Below are 21,114 nucleotides of genomic sequence, written 5' to 3' on the forward strand. Positions count from 1 at the left end.
GGTCTTTCACATGTCCAGAAGGATTGAGGGGTTTAGGACAGGATTTGGAAAAAACAAAGTCATGCTTCCAATGACATGGACAAGAACAGCTCTAGAATAAAACAGCCTGTGTTCATATCACAGCTTCATTCCTTAGTTGTATGGCCTTGGGTAAGGCATTTACCCTCTTAGCTTTTCCCATCTTTAAAATAGGAATAGTAGAAGTCACTGCCACACATGGTTTTGGTGGGTATTAAATGAAATGTATGTATAAACATAAAAACACTAAAGTATTTGACAAATAGTAAGCTCAATAAATATTAATTTTAATTGTTCAACCCCATGTATTTGACATTACAGTTACTATGCCTGTTTAAAGTTGTGCTTGAGTATTGAGCATTGTGCTTGAGTTAACAACCATGAATGTTTGCATTTCAGTTTCATGGTTCACTAAGAACATTCAGGCCTCCAACACTGCATTGCTCTTAGGCTAGGGAGCTCCTGAAACAAGGTATATCCAGACAGCACCACTTTTCCAAAATGCCTCCATAAGACCCAATTCCCCTTCCCAACTCAGGCCTGCCACAGCTTGCTCAGGGGCGCAAATGGAATTGCAGCACCAGGCAGGGGCAAGAGGCCACAGATGATTATATTTCTCAGGAATGTCTTGAAATCTTGTATATGCTCTGTTGCTATGTTATTTTGTTTTTAAATTTTTTGTATTTTTATTCTAACACAAAAATCAATAAAGAGGCTGGGTTAAATGTCACAAGATGTGGGTATTAAATTTCTTTGAGAAACCATATATTTGGATGGCTATTTGGCACCGAGACATCTCCCCAGACGCTAAGAACATCTCGTCCTCCCTTTCTGTCTCAGTCTTCTCTTCTCCTTCCAATAACTGAAACCACAATAATACTCATCACTTTCTAGTTCTGTTGCTTCTCTCCTATTTTGCTTCTCCAGCCCTTCCAGCTTGTTTGTAGCCAATTCCTTGTATTATGTTTCTTCTCTTTGAAATGCAACAAGTGATATGCCAGAGTAAGAAGTAAGGGAATTTGGATACAAATCTTGAATCCCCTTAATTTGCTGTTATCTTGGTCTCAGTAGAAAGAAACTCACCTTACTTGTTTCACAAGATTGTTATGAGGTCAAAAATAAAATGTTAGGTGTACAAATGCTTTTCAGATGCTCTTACTATTTTTGAGGATACTATTTCTCATTAAATGTATTTATATAATATTTCATCTTGTTGCAAAAATAAAAAATTTAAGGCAAATTTGAAATTATATTTTCCTTGTGAAATATGCTCAAACTGACCCAGTTCTCCTTCTTTTAATGTTTTAAAAGACTGTATTTTTTAGAACAGCTTTAATTCACAGAAAAAATTAACAGAGGTTCAGAGCCTCTTTTTCAATTTTTAATATTAAAGTAAAATGTGATATGATGAAAGTTTTTCTCATGTATCCATCCTTAAAAAAATAATGTTTTTCCTTTGCTAGCCTAGGTTTTTATTGTTTGTTTGTCTTTGTCTATTTGCTTTGTGTAAGTGGAAAAGTAACAAGCTGGCCTAGCAGCCTCTTACACTTTCCCCTCAGCAATCTAGGTTGTCTATTAAAGGGCGCTTAAGTGTTATTCGCATAGCTGCTGCCCTGGCCTATTTTTAACCTCTACAACATTTTTAAAAGATTTTATTTATTTATTTTTAGAGAGGGAAGGGATGGAGAGAGAGAGAGAGAGAGAGAGAGAGAGAGAGAGAGAGAGAAACATCAATGTGCGGTTGCTGGGGGTTATGGCCTGCAACCCAGGCATGTACCCTGGCTGGGAATCGAATGTGTGACACTTTGGTTTGCAGCCTGTGCTCAATCCACTGAGCTACACCAGCCAGAGCTTAAACTACAACATTTTTGATGACCATGAGAGAATATTATTTATCATATGTAGTGAAGAGCTGGTACAGACATTGTTCAAGAAATGTGAATCTGTTCACATGCAAGTAGGGTCATAGTGAAGGCTATTTGTCATTGGAGCAAATAATCACTAAGTGACTGGAGTATACTTTTCTTTTTCCTCCTTTCTCTTAAACCAGGGCGGGATGGGGGGGCGCTTCTTCAGTAGCATCCTGATATAAAACAATTGAAATAATTAGACAGTGCTTAAAAAGCCAACAGTAGGCACAGTAAAACTCTTTATTGTGAGTCAAGGACTGTACTAGTTGCTTTATAGTTGCTAACTCATTTAAATATTTTAGAAACACTATGAGGTAGATCTTATGAGTCTTGTTTTATTGACAAGGAAACAAAGGCAGAGAGAGAGGTTAAGTAATTTTGCAACAAAGTAAAGCATTCTGGTTGAACAACTAGTATTTTTCCTCATATTTGTTAACTAGTCTTGATAAAATCAAGCACACAATCTCTTCTACTCATAGTACAACAAGATATTTTAGTATTATACACATGTATGTCATATGCATTCAATCATGAATACAGAATTCCTAAACAAATGCTCCTCCTCATCAATAATTATAATAATAATGTTCTTAGGCCTGTGCTAAATATTTCCTACATCTTATCACTTTTAAGCCTTGCAATAATTAACTGAATTAGGAACATGAGTCCTACTTTACAGATGAGAATTTTGAGACACAGTGAGGTGAATTGCTTGCCCCATTCAAATAAACATGTCTATGTGACTCTACCTAGACTGTGGCCTCTTATCTGTATCATAGTGAGGTCAAACCGCCTCATCCTTGAAGGAGTAGTCCCTTCAGAAATGTAAATCATTGGTGCCTCAAGCAATATGGAGCTACTGCAGCACCCTTTTACCTCTGACCTTTCTACAATGGGGGCAGTGTGGGATGTTGAAAACTTGCAGTTGGGATGACATGCTTGTCTTTTGGCCATGTTGGAGATCTTTTTGAAAGACTCAGGATCATATCTTACCTTTCTTTCTAAACTGTTGTCCTTCTGATTCACAGAAACAGAGAATTTCTAAATAAACAAGCAGAAAGTACCTTGGAATGACTTCATGCCCGGTTTCTGATTGCTCGCACAGATGACATCCCAGCTGTGCCTTACTGCACGTTCTTTTTTGAGTCATTTTCTCTAACCAAAGTATCTCTGGTAACCGAATTTTAAAAACCTCCCCAAGGCAACCTGAGGTTTGGAAACCAAGTGGGTAGTTCCAAATTCTTAGCAGACCGTTTTAAGGCATGCAACCTCAGAGCTAAGGTCAGACCTCATTAGAATGGGGGTAGGGAGAGAGGATTAGTGGAGAGAGGTTCGTGTCTTTCCATTGTACTGGAATTTAACTGGAATGAGTGAAGGCAATTTTATTTTAAAATCTTTCCCCCTGTCACCTCATTAACACCTCCAATGAGAGGCAGCTGTGAGACTGTTAACTCTTTGCTTGCACATTCTTGAAAGTGCTATTGGCTGGGATCACTTGTCCTTGTGAGAAGATACCCTGCTGTCACCAATCTGGGTATCTGTAACATTGAAATGAGGGTTTTTCCAAGACTCATATTTATACCCCAATAGTGTGCCATTCCAGAGACTGAGACATGCATTTATGCCAGGTTTTGCATATTTTGAGCTACTACTCCATAAGCTGCAGTATGTTGGATTTGGGGAACTTGGCTGCCTCAGATTCTCTCTGGAAAAAAATGAGTGTATATGAACATTCATTAAGTTATTAACTCATTCATTTACTCACACTTTTAATAAATCACATTGGATGAATGCCTGTTATATGTCAGGCAACATGTCAACATCAGGAGAATAAGACATAATCCCTGCCCTCGAGGCGTTTCCTATATAATGTGGGTTTAAATCATTCCAATATAATGTGATAAAATGATAATAAACATTACTATGGGAGCAAGAAAGGGAGAGGCAGTAAAGCAGAATATACTAAGGGAGGTCAGGGAGGACAGAAGAGAAGTGCTTGAGCTATTTTGAAGTTTGAGTGAACTACAAGGAGAAAACTCAAGATGGGAAAGCAACACGTGCAGTCAGGAAGGAATGGTTGGGGCATGGTGTTAGAGACCAACTGGGACTGCAGTGTAGTGGATATTGGTGTAGTGGGTGCTGTGGGATACAGCCCAGAACCCCCTATAGGATTGAAGAAACACATTAGCCAAGCTGCGGGAGTGTTGATGGCTACAAGATCTCAGCCAAACCCCTTTTGGGAATTGTCCTCAACCTAAAGGAGCCACCTTGTCCAAGATCATGCCCCTTTCCATGGGATAGTATGCATCCAAGACATAGAGTTATAAAGGCCAGTTCCCTTTACTTCCAGGTAGACCATTCTGAATATCCATCCCATTTCAAGAGCTCCCAGTAAAACCTTCTGAAGTCATTGCTGAAACTGTACCACAGTTCAACTTCTCCCTCTGTCTATTCTTGCTTACCACAATCTCAAAGCTGTTGTTTACTGATAAATTATATAAAAAGGGATAAAAAAACTCAGAGAGGTGGGTATACCCAACTCAAAAGGCTCAAGAGAGGTGGGTATACCTAACTGGGCCACAAGCCAGCTGAATATGTTCATAGGGTCTGGTGGATACCCCATTTATATAAGTGATCAGGAATATGCTGGTGAGAGAGGATCTGGCATCAATGAGAAACTCAGTGGTGGAAGATTGTAGGGGATACTTTTAGAAAGATGGATTTACTGATAACAAGGAGGATTATAAAATTCCAAGTAATAGAGTCCAGGTGGTGACAACTGAACAAGCAATAATATTTCTAGAATGAGTGGCAAGATTAGAATGTCAGCTTGGTGAAGAAGTTATGGAGATGGTTAATAGAATACAGTGGCCCTAGGGGCAAAAATAGATGGAGGACCAACAAGAGTATTGCTCAATCTACACAGTCAAAAAAAATTAAGACTAGCCAATCAGAAGGTTGAGCATAGCCAACTAACTCCCTTGGATACTCTCCAAACCTGAGACAGATTTTGACCCTGGAGCCCTGAAAGAAATGACAGGTATAAAAGAGAAGCTGAAAGAGGAAGAAAAGATCAATGGTGGTTCATGTATGGGTCATCTCAAAATGTGAGTGCAAGTTAAAAGTCGACTGTGGCTGTCTTATAATCCCATTCAAGGAGGAAGTTAATGCAGCCATAGTGAGAAGAAACCCTTCCTATGAGCAGAGCTTCTAATGGTGTGCCTGCCCATGTATTTTGTTTGGGAACAAAAGTGGTCTAAGATAATATATATACATATTTTATATACACATATTCACACACATATACACAAACTCATGGATAGTGGTAAATGGGTTGTTTGGTTGACCAGGGGCCTGGAAAGGAGTTGTAGTACAGAATCATTTGGTGGAGTGGCTTGCGTATGAACATAAGAAATGGAGTCAAAGAGGAATTCTCCTGTATGAAATGTTAAAGTGACCACAAGGAAGAAGCAATAAAGAACTAAATAGACAGAAGGACTTTACCAGTTGACATATGCTAGCTCTGTCATTAATATAATGGATACATAAATGAATCCATGAATACTAGCATAGAAGAGGCTCTCGATGGACTCCCAATCACCACGGCTGACCTAGCTACTGCTGGCTAACATCTAATATGTCAGCAACATAGATCAACACTCAGTTCCTGAAATAGCACAATTTTTTGAGGAGGTTGTTGGCAACATGATTACATTGGAACCCTACTACAGTAGAAAAGATGTATTTTTAAATTTTTATATTTTTCTTTTTCAATTGTAGTTGACACACAATGTTATATTCATTTCAACTATACACCCCATTGATTAGACAGTATATAACTTACTAAGTGATGATCCCACTCAATCTCATACCCATCTGAAACAATGTAATAGGTAGTATTAACTAATTATAATAATATGTAGCTATTAGAATATTACTGACTATAGTCCCTATGCTGTACTTTACATCCCCATGACTATTCTGTAACTACCAATTTGTACTTCTTGATCCCTTCACCTTTTTCAGCCATCCCCCCGACTTGACTTCCATCTGGCAACCATCAACATCTTCTCTGTATTCATAAGTCTGTTTTTGTACTGCTTGTTTGTTTATTTTGTTTTTTAGATTCAATTCAGTCACTGATAGATACGTATTTGTTGCCATTTCATTGTTCATATTTTTCATCCTTTTTTTTTCTTCTTCTTAAAGAAGACTCTTTAACATTTTATGTGACACTGGCTTGGTGGTGATGAACTCCTTTAGCTTTTTCTTGTCTGGGAAGCTCTTTATCTTAGTTTGATTGTAAATGATAGCTTTGTTGGGTAGAATAATCTTTTTTAAAAAAAGATTTTATTTATTTATTTTTAGAGAGGGAAGGGGGGGAGAGAGAGAGAGAGAGAGGGAGAGAGAGAGAGAGAGAGAGAGAAAGAGAGAGAAACATCAATGTGCGGTTGCTGGGGGTTCTGGCCTGCAACCCAGGAATGTACCCTGGCTGGGAATCGAACCTGGGACACTTTGGTTCCCAGCTCGCGCTCAATCCACTGAGCTACGCCAGCCAGGGCGGGTAGAGTAATCTCGATTGTAGACCCTTGCTTTTTATCACTTTGAATATTTCTTGCCACTTGCTTCTGGCCTGTAAAGTTTCCTTTGAGAAATCAGCTGACTGTCTAATGGGAGCTCCCTGGTAGATAACTGTTTTTCTCTTGCTGCTTTTAAGAGCTCCCCTTTTCTTTAACCTTTTATATTTTAATTAGGATGTGTCTTGGTGTGGGCCTCTTTGGGTTCATCTTGTTTGGGATTGTCTGCACTTTCTGGACTTGTATGTCTATTTCCTTCGCCAGGTTTGGGAAGTTTTCTGTCATTATTCTTTCAAAAAGGTTTTCAATTTCTTGCTCTCTTTCTTCTCCTTTCAGCACCCCCATGAAGTTGTCCCAAAGGTTCCTTACCCTATCTTCATTTTTTTAATTCTTTTTATTTGCTGTCCTGATTGGGTGTTTTTGCTTCCTTGTATTCCAAATTGCTTATTTGATTCTTAGCTTCATCTCCTCTACTATTGATTCTTCATAAATTATTCTTCATTTAAGTTGCTGTATCCTTCATTTCTGAGTGTGTATTTAATGGTTTCTATGTCCTTTTTCATGCTTTTGAAGTTCTCACTAAGTTCCACTAACATCCTTTTAACCATTGTTTTGAACTCTGAATTTGGTAGTTTGCTTGTCTCCATTTCATTTAGTTCTTTTTCTGGAGATTTCTGTTCCTTCATTTGGGACCTGTTCCTTTGTCTCCTCAATTTGGCTGCTTCTGTACATTTGCTTCTATGTATCAAATTAGAGCAACTGTGTCTCCCAAACTTGGTAGAGTGGTTTTGTGTAGTAGATGTCTTGTAGTGTCAGGTGTCATAGCCTCCTCAGTCACCTGAGCTGGGTGTTCCAGGTGCACCCTTCAGTAGACTGTGTGCACTGTCCTGTTGTAGTTGAACCTTGGTTGCTGTTACTGTCACTGGAAGGGATTAACCCTTAGGCTGGCTGGCCAGGGGGACCAGCTATGACTATAGCAGAAGAGCTGCTATGCTGGAGTTGACCTTTTGGAGCATGACTTACTTGCTTCAGTGGGGTTTTGGTGCTTACCAAATCTACCCCTCTAGTGTGTAGCTCATGGTGATGGTAGAGTTGTAACTTGGCATGGCCTCAAGCTCTCCACACGGGAGCACTGGCTCTGGGCCTCCCATGGGGTGTAAGGTCAGCCATCACCTGCCCTTCCTGGGGCCACCTGGAATGAGCTACCAAGCAATCTGAAAAATGCTGCTACTTGTGCTGAGCTTTGAGGTGCCAAGGAGAGGCCAAGCTACAAACCAAGGCTGGCTGCTGCTAGTGCCAGGCCTGTGTCCAGTAGCAAGAGGTACAAATTATGCAGAGGACAGATGCTGCTTGTTTGGGAGATTTTTAGGAAAGCCCCTGGGAGATTTTAGGGAAGTCTGAAGCTTGAGCCAAGACAGGTCATTTGTATGGAAAAGCCACTGGGCCTTACCCAGTGTGGTTCAGTTGGTTGGAGCATCATCTTGTAGACTGAAAGGTTGCAGGTTTGGTTTCCAGTCAGGATACATACCTAGGTTATGGATTTGATCCCAGGTTGGGAAGCATATGAGAAGGCAACCAATTGACATTTTTCTCTCAAATTGATGTCTTTCTCACTCTCTCTCTCCCCCCATTCCTCTTTCTCTAAATGCTATGGAAAAAAATGTCCTTGGGAAAGGACATTTAAAAAAAAGGACAGTAAAAAAAATTGGAAACAGCTTGGGTGGGCCCACAAGTTTGGTGGGAAGGGTCTCAGGCTGATGGGAACTCAAGTATGGCACCCAACTGCTGGCTCTGTTGGGGAAGGGCTCATTAAAGAAACAATGGCCTCGGCCAGCACTTCTGTCTGGGAGAAATCTGCCTCCACCCAGCTCTCACTGATCCTGGATGATTTAGTTTCTCCCCATATGTCCCTGGTGCCTTTCAAGCTGCTATCTCAACACTGGAGCTTAGAGGAAGTGGATCAGAGTTAGTCTGTGTGCTTGGGACTCCAGAAGCCCTCTGTCTCAGTCTCAGTTCCCACTGTTTTTTATAGCCAGAAGGTATGGGGACTTTTCTTCTCAGCATGGGAACCCTGAGCTTTGGGGCCTGGTGTAGGGTTGAGACCCCTTGCTCCTTAGTGGGGACTTCCACAGCCAAGATATCCCTCCCAATTTTTATCCAATAGTCATAGGTGTGGGACCAGCCCATTCCATGTCCCCATCCCTCCTACCAGTTTTGATGTGTCTTCTTTAATTCCCTAGTTGTAAGACTGCCATTCAGCCAGATTCCAGGTGGTTCTGAATGATGATTGTTCTGTGCTTTAGTTGTAATTTTGATGTGGTAGTGGGAGGACGAGAGTATTGCAATTACCTATGCCAACATCTTGGCCATAAATCAGGACACTATTCACCTTGACTAGAAATGTCTCATATACAGGTATGAATTTGACTTAGCCATCATTACAGTGTATAGTACACCAACAAAGAATCCCATAAAATATATCAGATCTAGGGACACTTTTCAGTAAAGGAAGTGATATAGTTGGATGTGACCATGGAAAACATTGGTTCTGTCACTTACTGCACCCAGAAGTTGCCAAACTGATAGACATACAGATTGGCCTGGTGCAAATGGCACACTAGTTCAGAGATGGTATCTAGTAGAATATAACACCATCTTCTAGGATGCACTATCTACTCTACATCAAAGATGATTAAATGCTCTTTGTTTACAACGGGAAGACTCCATGAGTCCAGGGATATGTAAATGGAAGCAGAAGTAGATTCTCTTATTGTCACTCCCAGTGATCCCTTTGGAAAATTTATACTTTTTATCTCTACCACACTGGGATCTGTATGTTTACAGTTTCTGGTTTTCAAGGGGGAACTTTTCTACTAATGGACACAACAGAAGTCCCCTTGAACTTGAGACTATAATTGTCATCTAGTCAGTAGGGCTATGTGCTATGTGATAGAAAAAAAAAAAGAGTCACACTCCGGCCAGGGGTCCTTGACTGTGATAATCAGGTGGAGGTAAGGATGGTAGGAATTCAGAGAAGTGTATATTTTGTGGCCAAGTGATCCATGGAGAATCTCTTGGTACTCCCTGGCCCAAGGGACAAGTGCTACAGCAAAAGTCTGAGAAGAGTCTGGAAATCAGGGACTCTGACCTTTTAGCAATGAGATTCTAAGTCACCTTACCATGTAAGCTAACTAGAGAAGTGTAAGTGTAAGCTGAGAATGATGATAATTTAGAAAACATGATAGAGGAGAGCATGATGAGAATCAGTTGCTACTTTGAGACCAGCTGCAGAGGTTGGGGCTGAAGTTTCTTCACTTCTTGTAAGTTTCCTTAAGGAAAGAGATGGACCAGAATCTAGGATTTGCTGTTCTAAGAATTTATTATTTGAAGCAAGTGGGTCTGAGAGATGCCAGATATGGACTGAAGTGGATACTGTTATGGTGTATTACTCAGATTCACCTTCAGGGTTGAGGTGTGCATCACCAACCGCTGAGGTGGCTCTCAGCTCTCTACTGAAACCTTAGACAGGTATTTTCCTAGCTGAAGACAAAATCCTTACTCATGTTCCCCTTTCTTCCTCAGGGGAATGAAATGATTGCTCATTTTGGAGGTGCAAATGTTTAGTCTTCTTGCCTCAACAGGAAAGAGAATTTCAGATGCAGAGCTTCCTCTAATGTGTGGTGTCTGTTACCACTATGTGTGGTTCAAATTCTTCCTTTGCCAGATCCTGCTGCCCTTATCCATCATAATATTGAGAGTCGTTTCCAATAAATCTCCTACATGAATTTATTAGGGTCTCAGATTCTTGTTCTAGGGAACTCGACCTGTGACAAAAGTGTATGTGCCAGTTGGGGTAAAGGCTAGGCTCTCGTATCAGGGAGACCTAAACATAAAATGGCTTCAGGAATAGAGAATGTTACTTCTCTCTGATGTAATAGTCTGGACAGTCTGGCCTGGTGAGCAATTCTTCTCCATGTGATTATCCAAGGACCCAGTTTCCTTCTATCTTATTGATTCACTATTCCCATGACTCATTTAATTTGCTGAAGCTGTTTTCCCACTGTGTTCCAGGCCACAGGAAAGGGGAAAAGAGCATGGAAGAGCACATGTCTATTAATTTAAAGCTCAGACTTGGACACGGCACACCTTTTCTCTTTACATCAGGAGGACCTAGTCACAAGTCATACCTGGCTACTGAGGATGCCGGGAAATGTAGTTTCAAACTTATGAGCCTAGTCTGAACCTTGTTATAGAAAAAGGAAAGAACAGGTTTTGGTGTAAAGTGAATCTAGTTCAGGTGAGGAGGCTAGGGTGGGAAGCAGAAATCATTCCATGTATAAATGGAGGGCTAAATTAAAGTGGTAGAATTTTTTTTCTGAAAAATTGTGGGAGCCACTGATTAGGGCAGGGATAGGGTGGTAAATAATTTGCAACAGAGTGTTTTAATTTTAGCTAAGTTAAACAGCTATATTATTCTGGAAATACTGCTTTGTTATGGTACCTTTCATAAACAGATGTGATCTCTTATTTGAACATAGTCGATGTTTCTGTTCCCTCCCTTCTCCTCACCTGAGGAAAAAATGGATATTGTCCATTCCAAACAACTTGACATGAGTTGTTCTCAATATCTTTTTGAAAGAAGAATGAACAGAACCATTTCTTCTTTCTTACTCCTCAAAAGCACTGAGGGCAGGCCTAATGGTGAGACTTGGTGCATTAAAAAAATAAAAAAAGCAGAATCTCATCTACTAAGAGATGCAAATATAGTAATGGGAAGAAAGAGCACTAGAGTCTTTGGGAATAGTCAAGAGCTCCGAGCTTGGCATCACCCTGGCTCTGCCTCTAGATTTATGACTTTTCCCCAATCACTTGGTTTCTCTGGCATTCACCTCTAAATTAGGTTGTTTGACAAAATAAGCTAGAAATTTCCCTTCAGCTTAAAACTTATATTCATTTGAATTGGCCTTAAAAGTGAAGTTTGGAACCAGGGAAAGGTAGAGATCAAGACATGTTTGCTGAATTTAATTAGATTTTTAATTTTAATTTTAGTAAAGTAAATCAGCGCTTGACCTGCAGCCCACACAGGCAGCCTACCCCCTGCCCTCACAACAGCAGCAGCGGCAACAGCAACCACCAGTCTCATGAGCGTTCTAATATACTGTCTGAGGAGATATTTTCATCTGCTTATCCCAAATGTTAATTCTGCTGAATGATGAGCAAAGGCAACAGGCTAAGAGAACAGCCCCTGGATGGCCAGTGGCTACCTGGAGTCTATCTCATACAGCACAAAGGTTTTGAGATAAAGAGTGCACAGTGGAACATCTCATGCACTCTTTTTCTCATAGTATTATGATGTCTGTGGAAAAAGAATTATGGGAGACTGGTGACTAAACTGGGAACAAACCCAAAATTTCAGGGTTGGCCTTTAGTTTGGGCAGCAGAGCACACTCTCAGTTTTATGCAGCTGCCTTGGGAGTGACGGACACATTTCTATTCTTTTGGGCCTGGTTCAGAGAGGAAGAAAAGTGGTTACCGTCTGTGAGGGTGGCGGCTGAAGGAGCTAGTGAGGGCAGGAATGAAGGACTGGGGCAGAATGCAATAAACCAAGCTGAAAATTCCTCAGAACAGCACAACTCACATTTGCAAAAAGAACCTTGTGACATTCTATGGCCACTCATGACCCTGACACCTCAGTTTGTACACCTTAAAAAATAAAGTAGCACCTGCTAGAGGTTTAGCCTTAAATGACTTTAATAAACCCTAGCTGTTGGCTGAAGGGCAAGAATTATACAGTTGTGATTAGAATCAATGGGTAGCAAGAAGTGTGCACATACAGGCAATGCTTTGATGGGAAATCCTTCCTTTTGAGATATTTTTGAAAGACCGAGTTACTTATAAAGGTGTATTTTCCCCAGATTAGTGGTCACGTCAGCACTTAAAACGCTAGCAGGGGAAAGAGTCAGTATCATGTTTGTCTTTAAAACGGGAGACATAGGACACCTGGCCCTCTGTTAATACTGGGACACTGTACAAGAGTCAACTGGGGCACAATACAGTTCTTATTCTGAATCGGAATCCATCTGTACTCTACAGTAGGAAGACAAAAGAGGATTGTTAGCACTTAAAGGCACCTTGACAGAGTCATACCGCTTGACTCTTTTATTAATTGCCCCATCTGCTAAGTGAGAGCTCTCTGACACAGGTTGGTGCAGAACTCTTAAAGCCCTTAGTCTGCTTCCTATTGGTTCCACATGTGTTTGTATTTGTTCTCAGTAGGCAGAGATTCCAGAGAGAAAATGAGCCGCTGCAGATCGATTGCAGTATCAGTCATGCAGAAGACATGGTGAAGCGTGCCATTTGATTTTGATCTAATTTTAACCCTTGCAAGGCGTTCCTCTGGCTTCTTGGCTTTTCTTTGCCTAAGGTTTTTTTTTTTTTATGTTGAAGTGACAGACACTAAAGTAGGAGAAAAGGCAGTACAAATAATGTCCTCATTTTAGGAAATCAGGCATTTCCCCTTTAAGTCATTCAGTCCTCCAAACCTTTCAGTTTCTGTCTGGGATAGAGCAAAAATCAGAAAGCATTAATGGGGTGTGTGTGTGTGTGTGTGTGTGTGTGTGTGTGTGTGTGTGTGTGCGTGCGCACGCGCTGTGAAAAGATATGCCTTGTTTATGTGGACAATGATAATTTCCAACAAAAGTACATTGACAGCACTGGCAGAGTCTGGGCCTAAACTGACAAAAGACAGACCAACCGAACTCGATGGTTTACTTAAGCGAACATTCTCCCCAGTATGATTTGTCTTTGTCCTTCCCTTTCTTATTTTGTTTTAAAGAGATTCAATGAGATTGAGTTAAGGATGTGGTGTCTGTTTCAGCCCCAACTTTGCAATTTCCGCATTTAGCCTGGATTATGTTACAGCCATCATGATTTGGGATATTTTTCTATGTACAGTTTGGAGATAGAAGAGAGAAACAGGAAAGGCGTGGTGTCTCCTCTGAAAGTTTTTATCATGGGGTGGGGAGGTCACATGGGTGTGTGTGTGTGTTCGTGGGTGTGAGAGAGAGAGAGAGAGGGGGAGAGAGAGAGAGAAGAGAGAAAGTACTGCTCAGTCAAACAAAACATTTGCTCCTTGATTATGCCCCTTATCTTCTCAATAAGGATATTGAGCTCCCTGCTGTTTCCTGAAACTCCGGGAACTAAAGATGGAGAACTTAGAGTGAGAAATGAGCCTTCATCTCACTATACATCCCACTGATGTTCAGGAATGACTCACTACAGCTTTCCCATTGGTTCCCAAAATTTCATTTTTCTGCCCTGTGCCCCTTGTTAAGATTTTGAATTCTGTTCTGCTGATTTAATCAGGTCTGACCCTCTCCTATTCCGTCTTTTGGGAGGGAGAACTGTATCCCTTGGGACTTTTGCTGTCAGAGGCAAAAGTAAAAAACATAGTCCAAATTGCCTTATGTGAAAGGTATAAGTTCACATGTAGGTATGGGACAGGGGTAGGCCTGGCATTGGTCATGGCTGACTTGGGGGGCTCAGAAGTCCCCAGGAGTTGGTCCATTAATATCTTTGACTTATCTCCGCTTTTTCTAAGTCTGGCTTCTTTCTCAAACTCCATATGTTGGCATGATAACTACATTAGTTCCTTCCAATTTCATGTTCGGGTGGAAAGAGAACCTGTCCATCTCCTAGTAGCCCCAGAAAATGTCTCACTGGGTCTGGCTTAGATTAGTTCACATGCACAAACATGAACCAGCCCTCTGGCCAGGGGAAGGCAGTTCTATGGCCAAGACTGAAGTTACAGAGTTCTTGAAGCTGGAGTAGAAGTCAACTTGAAGTTCGTTTAGGAAAAGGTTGTTTCTAAGAGAAAAATCTGGATATTGTGGGAGGGAGCAGAGGCTGCCTGTCCAAATAATAGTAAGAAATTATCCATTGCAAGAGTCTTAGATGTTTAAAGAGTAAAATAGTAATTTGGTCAATCAACTACATAAAGTAAATATATATGGTATGCATGCATGTGTGTATATATGCATGCATGCATGTATAGTGTGTTTGTGTGTTGTATGCACACTGGTAAGGATGCTGGTCAAACATACTACCTTAGGAATCATATGTCCTGGGCTCACATCCTGACTTTAGTAGTAACTAGTTCTTTGACTTTTTGATGAGTTACTTAAAATTTTGATTACTTTAGATTTATGCTACGACAATTTTGGGTTGGGTTAACAGTGTAATTGCTAAAGAAATAAGTACTTTATTAAACTGCCTCATTTGTCCATTCCTGTTTACTCCTGCCATAAATAAAAACAATATTTCATGACAACTTAAAAATTGGTTAAAAATATTTGATGTATTGTCAGCTAGGATCTTGAGAATTGTCCAAAATTCTACCTTTCCAAGTTAACCCTTGTGTTTCTGGAGAAAATGCTTTTCGTTCCCAGCTATATCTTCTCCATTGTCCAAGACTCTTCTTGGGAGTATAAGTTTTGCTTAAGTGTACCCAGAATGAATTTGTACATGTTAAGAATAAGATGATTTGTCTCTTCAGTGAAAACATATTTTGCTGTACAAAGCTTAGGCCTGCCACAGGAATCTATTAATCCACAAAACTTTCACCTTCCCACAAATGTTTCAACAGCTGGCATACAAAGTCACATTCAGAGACAAATGTGTGCACCACATTTACAGTCTGAAATTCAGTCTTTGAGCATCACTTGATGAGAATGAACATTACAGTGCATGGTAATACTTTTTATTTTAATAGCAGCTAATAAATTTATACCACAACTCATCCCCCATCTTCCAAAGCATATTCATAAAAGCTTTGGTTAATGCCATTTAAACCAGCTGACATCTAAATATTTAACAAATGCTTTGGGTGCCCAGGGCATGTAGCATGCCCAGTATTTATAAGGCTGGCACACACACATACCCACAGATTCACACACACACTTTTGTTGCTGTTAGAAACACATTTCTGATTCTGTTCTTTAAAAAGTGCTTCAGTAGGTGTTTCTCACTCTCAGGTGCCATCTCTGTAAAGCAGTTAGCACAGAGCCTGTCCCATAGCAAGAAGCTTAAAAATGTGAGCTATATTAACATGATTATAATTATTATGTGATTTTAATTATCAAATAGTATCTTTGGTAATGTTAATTTTATAGAGTTTTTCTTTTTCTATACTGGGGAGTATGAGGCTCTCATCCATGTTTAGATCAACCACTCAGGCTATCTCATTGACCCAAAGACAGTGAGTGAATTTGCTATTATTCTTGCAAATTAATCTAGGATACATACCTATGTTTTGTGGATGTTTAAAAGTTCCATATACTCCAGCTAATGTGCCTTCCAGTGAAGTATGGATCTTGCTGAGTAGATGTTGCTCTCTCCCCAGCCCCGCTAAAGCTGAGTTTCATCCTGTCTGCTCTCTGCTCCTCTTTTACAGAGGATAGAGCACTAACATAATATATCATTTTTATGTTGTTCATCGCATTTATGGTTCCTTTTTGGCCTTTCCCTGCCAGAATGTAAACTCCATGAAGACAGGGGTCTTTGTCTCTTTTGTTGAATGATATTTCTCAGGCATCTTGAGTATTATTTCTTTCTATCCCAATACATTAAAAAAAGTGAAATGGTACAGGCTTATAGTGTTTCTAAGATAACAGCAAGTCATTTTCAAGTAAAAGAGGGAACCAAATGTTGACATTGGCTAGCCCTCCTCTAGCCATCCTGTGCACACTGGGAACCTTTTCCTACCTTGGTGCACTTGGGAATGGGCAGTTGTTTGGACATGGGCCTGGTGGGGTTCAGACTCCTGAATGAGGGGCCTGACTGCACAAATTCCTATGACTTAAAAGTTCCCTGGTGTAGTGGTTGTGTCATGGGAACTGAATAGATAAAAGAGGGAAAAATCCATCTTGTTTTTAACCACCCAGACACAAAGCTTCTTTCATCTGGGGCCATCACCTTCACCTCCTCTTCCTGAGCAGACCCCAGGGCCTTCTGGTGATTTTGTCTCTGCATCTTCCCTGCACCAGTTTATCAGTGTAGCAGCAGACTTGCATGTGACAAAACTCCAAAATAGGAACTGCTTACTCAGGTAATAGTTTCCCTTTTCTGACATAAAAGTAATGCAGAGGTGGAGGGTTGGAATGATGGCACCACGGATCATCAGGGATGCAGGCCTCCGTCAGCTCTTCTACATCTGTTTGGTCCTTGTCTTCATGATTGGAGCTCATGGCTGAGTGTGAGTCTGCACATGCATGCTCCCATCGGGGAAGGGCACGGAAACATGGTGGGGATAAAAGAAACTCCCGTGTAACACTTGGCTGTATTTTAATGCCCAGAATTCACTCTTGTGCCCATAACTATCTATCAGGTAGGTCTGGAAATGTAGCTTTTATTCTGGATGTCCACGTGATTAGAATATTTTGAGGTCTCTTTTACTGAGAAAGAAGGAAAGACTAGTTATGGAGGTAGGCAATTATTAGCATTCTCGGCCCAAACCACCTTTACAACACTAACTAGAGCTTGAGTTATTGTAAACACTTAGTTATTACCTCAGAAGTTTAGAAACCAATTGTTTTAAGGAGTATTCTCTTCATTTCATTCCACTGCTCAAATACTTTAAACATTTCCCAGTTAATAAGTGGATAAAGTCCAATGTCACTAGCTTGGAATTTTAGGAAGTGGCACTGTAGGATAGAAAGAATTAGGCTTAGACCTCTTCCCAACAAACAAGAATGATTACTTCTCATGCTCATGGTATTGGCGGGGTGGCTTCTCCGTTGGTCTCACGTGGGCTCACTCATGCAGCTGCATTTAGCTAGAAAGTCCCAGATGTCCTCACTCATATCTGGCAGCGTGCACTGGCTATTGGCTGTGTTGTCTCACTTCTCCATCACGTGGCCTCTCATCCTCCAGGAGGCTAGGCTAGCTGCTTTATATTGTGGTTTTAGGGTCATGTTTCAATTGACAAAAACTAAAACTGCAAAGGTCTCTTAGGAGCTAGCCTTGGGAGTCATATAATGTCATTTCTGACACATTTCTGTCACAAGTACCTTACTGATTCAAGGGATAGATAAACAGACTATACTTTTTGGAAAGAGAGGTAAAGCATTGAAAAAAGGAATTCTTTCCAGAACACGTGAAATTTTTGGCTGTTTTTTGCAGATTACCAAAGCAGCTACATGATCTGAGACAAACCACTTAACATGGCTGAAACCTTCATTTCCCCATCTGGAAAAATAGAGACAATCACATCTAGGGCATTTTGAGAAATAAGTGATGTCAGGCTGATAAAGTACCTAGAGCAAAGATATCCAGTCAGTATTAATTTTACCCTCCACCTAGAGATCTCCCAAATTCTACCATATATCCCACTGACATGAGAACTGCTCTCCTGCTTATCTCTCCCTGGCTCTCTGAACCTCCCACTGATACTCCTACTCAGCACTTCTGCAATTCCCTGTACCTGAAACAGTTTTTCCCTTCACTTCTTAGTCTACAAAACTTTATCCATCCTTCAGAATATCAAGTCCCATTTCCTTCATCAAGCCTTGACTCCTCTGGCCATCTTGACTTCTTAGCTAATTCAGTTCTAGCCGCCCTGGTGACTTATGCCACTACTTAGCCATTTGATGATGTGGCTTTCTGTGACTCTTGCATTGCCTTATGGAGTTACTTTGTGTTAACACTCTTTGCCTTTTGAAACTCTGCATCACCAACGGTACTACCAATACCTATAGCATGAACACTATAGTATAGAATGGTGAAATAGAAAAAAGACTACAAACATTAGTCACGTGGCCCCAGATTTAGTATTTAATGTGTATTAGATGAATAGACACGAGGAAATCATTTAACTTTTCTGAACCCTAGTTTCAGAATCATTAAAATGATAATATTCTGTGTCTAGTTAACCATGTTTTTGTAAGGATCTGATAAGATCATACATAGGAATGTTCTTTAAGCATTATAAAGGATCACAAAAATATTTGGCCTATTGTGATACATTTAATGAACATTTGTTGAATAAGTACTAAATACATATGAACTATAGGAAATTAGACATATTGAGTTTATTTGTGCAAAGGCATGGATATTCTTTTAATTTCTGCCCCAAAAGGAAACCAGAATACCATGGTTTTGGCAGCACTGATTTGATGGGTTCTGGTTGACTGACTCTACCATGTACAATTATAATTTTATTTTTCAGTATAGTTCAGCATGAAAAGACAGGAACAAAGGTCCAATATTATCATAAAATACCCTCTGTTACAAAGTTTCTTTCAGAGGGGACATTTTGGAGGAGCCTAAATAATGGTCATCTGCTGCATAAGTGAGATGTTAATGTGGTTAACAACTGAATTAGCTCAAACACAGCAGAAGAAAGTTGGTTTTGCACAACATTAAGTCCTCCCATCCTGCTCCAAGGCAGGTAGCTTAAGTCGACCAGAGTGAGGTTAGGGTTGAATAATTGTAACTTGGCAGCCTCCATGTAGACCTCCAAAGAATCACTTGTTCATATTAGTTTTAAGTATTTCCAGGAATATAGAGCTTTGGACCTTCTGTGTCTATCACATGCATCTTCAAGGCCATCTTGCTGTTGAACACCAAACTCTCACTGAAATGTGAGACTTTTTCTTGTTCTTTTTCCTTTTTTTTGGCCTAAATGGGAATGGTGAACAGCTGGTCAGTGTCGTTTTTATGACAATTTTCCTCTACTTGAGTTCAGTTGATAAGTTGTTCCTTTTATTTTCCTTCATCCCAGCTTTTTTAACCTTCTTAAAGAGGTCCTGTTTTTCTTTCAAGGAATCATTTTTATTACCATGCTCAGGGCTCAGAGAATCAGGCCTCAAACTGTACAGAAAGATCAAGGAACTCCTGGCCAATGGTGGTAATAACATTACTCCTTGTCTTTCTTTTGTGACACTGATTATAATATGTCTTGGCATCATATAGCTTATTACTGATTCAAATTCATGTCATGTACTATGGCCTATTTCTTTCTTTAAAATGTTTCCTCCGTATTTTTCTTTACATATTTAAAAGTAATGCATGTTTATTGTTTGATATTTGGAATCTATACATATGTATATAAGAAAAAATAAACATTACATGCAACCCCTCTATTTGGGGATAGCCCCTCATTAAGATATTGGCTGCAAAATCTTCAGGGCAGAAAAAATTGGTCTTCTCATCCCTTTCTGGCAGGGCTGCCCTCAGTCTGCCCGGGGTCCTCCCTCTGTTCTACAGGGGCTTAGCTGTCACCTAAGTTAAACAGCTATGGACCTTGGCAGTGGAAAAGAGGAGTGACAAGAAATTGAGCATTATCAAGAGAAAAAGATATGAGACCAAATGCTGCAAATCTTGAAAATGAATACCATATTTTTCAGACCATAAGATGCACCTAGGTTTTAGAGGAGGAAAATAGGAAAAAAAATTTGAAGCAAAAAATGTGGTTAATATTTAATAACAAAAATAACATAATATTTCACTAATGTAAATGTAAACAGAACTCAACAGCAGCATTAACAACCATTATTCCTCCCAAATTTGGCAGGGGAAGTGCATCTTATAGTTCAAAAAATACAGTATTTTCTCTACTGAGAGATCTCACAAGTATTGAATGAAAAAAAAAATATATATATTTCATATGATTCATAGGTGGCAAATATAAGGCCCATGGGCTGAATCCGGCCCTCCACCTTGTTTTATCCAGCTGGCATCTTGTTTCTACCTGGTGGCAGCACCGAGCTCTCGCTTAACTGTTCAGGAGTAGTTACATTTATACAGTCCTAAAACTACATTTGGCCCTTTGAAGGCAACCTCAATGCTGATATGGCCCCAGTGAAAATGGATTTGACACCCATGATATAATTGTTAGACATGTGTCTGGAACATAGTAAGAACTGAATTAATGTTAACTATTATTATTTTATTTGCAGTAATTATTATTGTTCTTGTAGCTGTCATAGTCTTAGTCATCGTCACAATTAAATGCTTCTTGTAAAACCGGGCCTGGCTCTAGACCCTGGGGCACTGTGCCCCGGGGTCTAGATCCCTATGCCCCATGACTTCTTGGTCCGGTATAAGTGACAGGCATGTCATTTTGTAAATGTAATCTCCAGTAGATCTGAAACATAACAAAAAAAAAACACACACACACAAAGAAACCTACATCTCTATTAGCTTCTCAGCTTCCCTAAAATACCTAGTACCAGACTCAGCTGAGTAGAACATATCAAGTTTTTTTTTAACTACGCTTTGGTCCTTACCCTCTTTCACTAATGTATCTACTTCATATTTTATTATCTCACTCACCATTTCATGACCATCAAACATTTACATAAAGTAAAGAAGCTATTCAGGGACCTATTTTTTTTTAAGATTTTATTTATTTATTTTTTAGAGAGAAAGGAAGAGAAGGAGGAAGTGAGGGAGAGAAACTTCAATGTATGGTTGCCCCTCACATGCCCCCATCTGGGGACTTGGCCTGCAACCCAGGCATGTGCCCTAACTGGGAATCAAACCAGCAACCCTTTGGTTTGCAGGCCCTGTGCTCAATCCATTGAGCTACACCAGCCAGGGCCCCTAGGGAC

This window comes from Phyllostomus hastatus, unplaced genomic scaffold (assembly GCF_019186645.2).
Source record: "Phyllostomus hastatus isolate PE091 unplaced genomic scaffold, TTU_PhHast_1.1 phas_contig_34, whole genome shotgun sequence".
NCBI classification, from domain to species: Eukaryota; Metazoa; Chordata; class Mammalia; order Chiroptera; family Phyllostomidae; genus Phyllostomus; species Phyllostomus hastatus.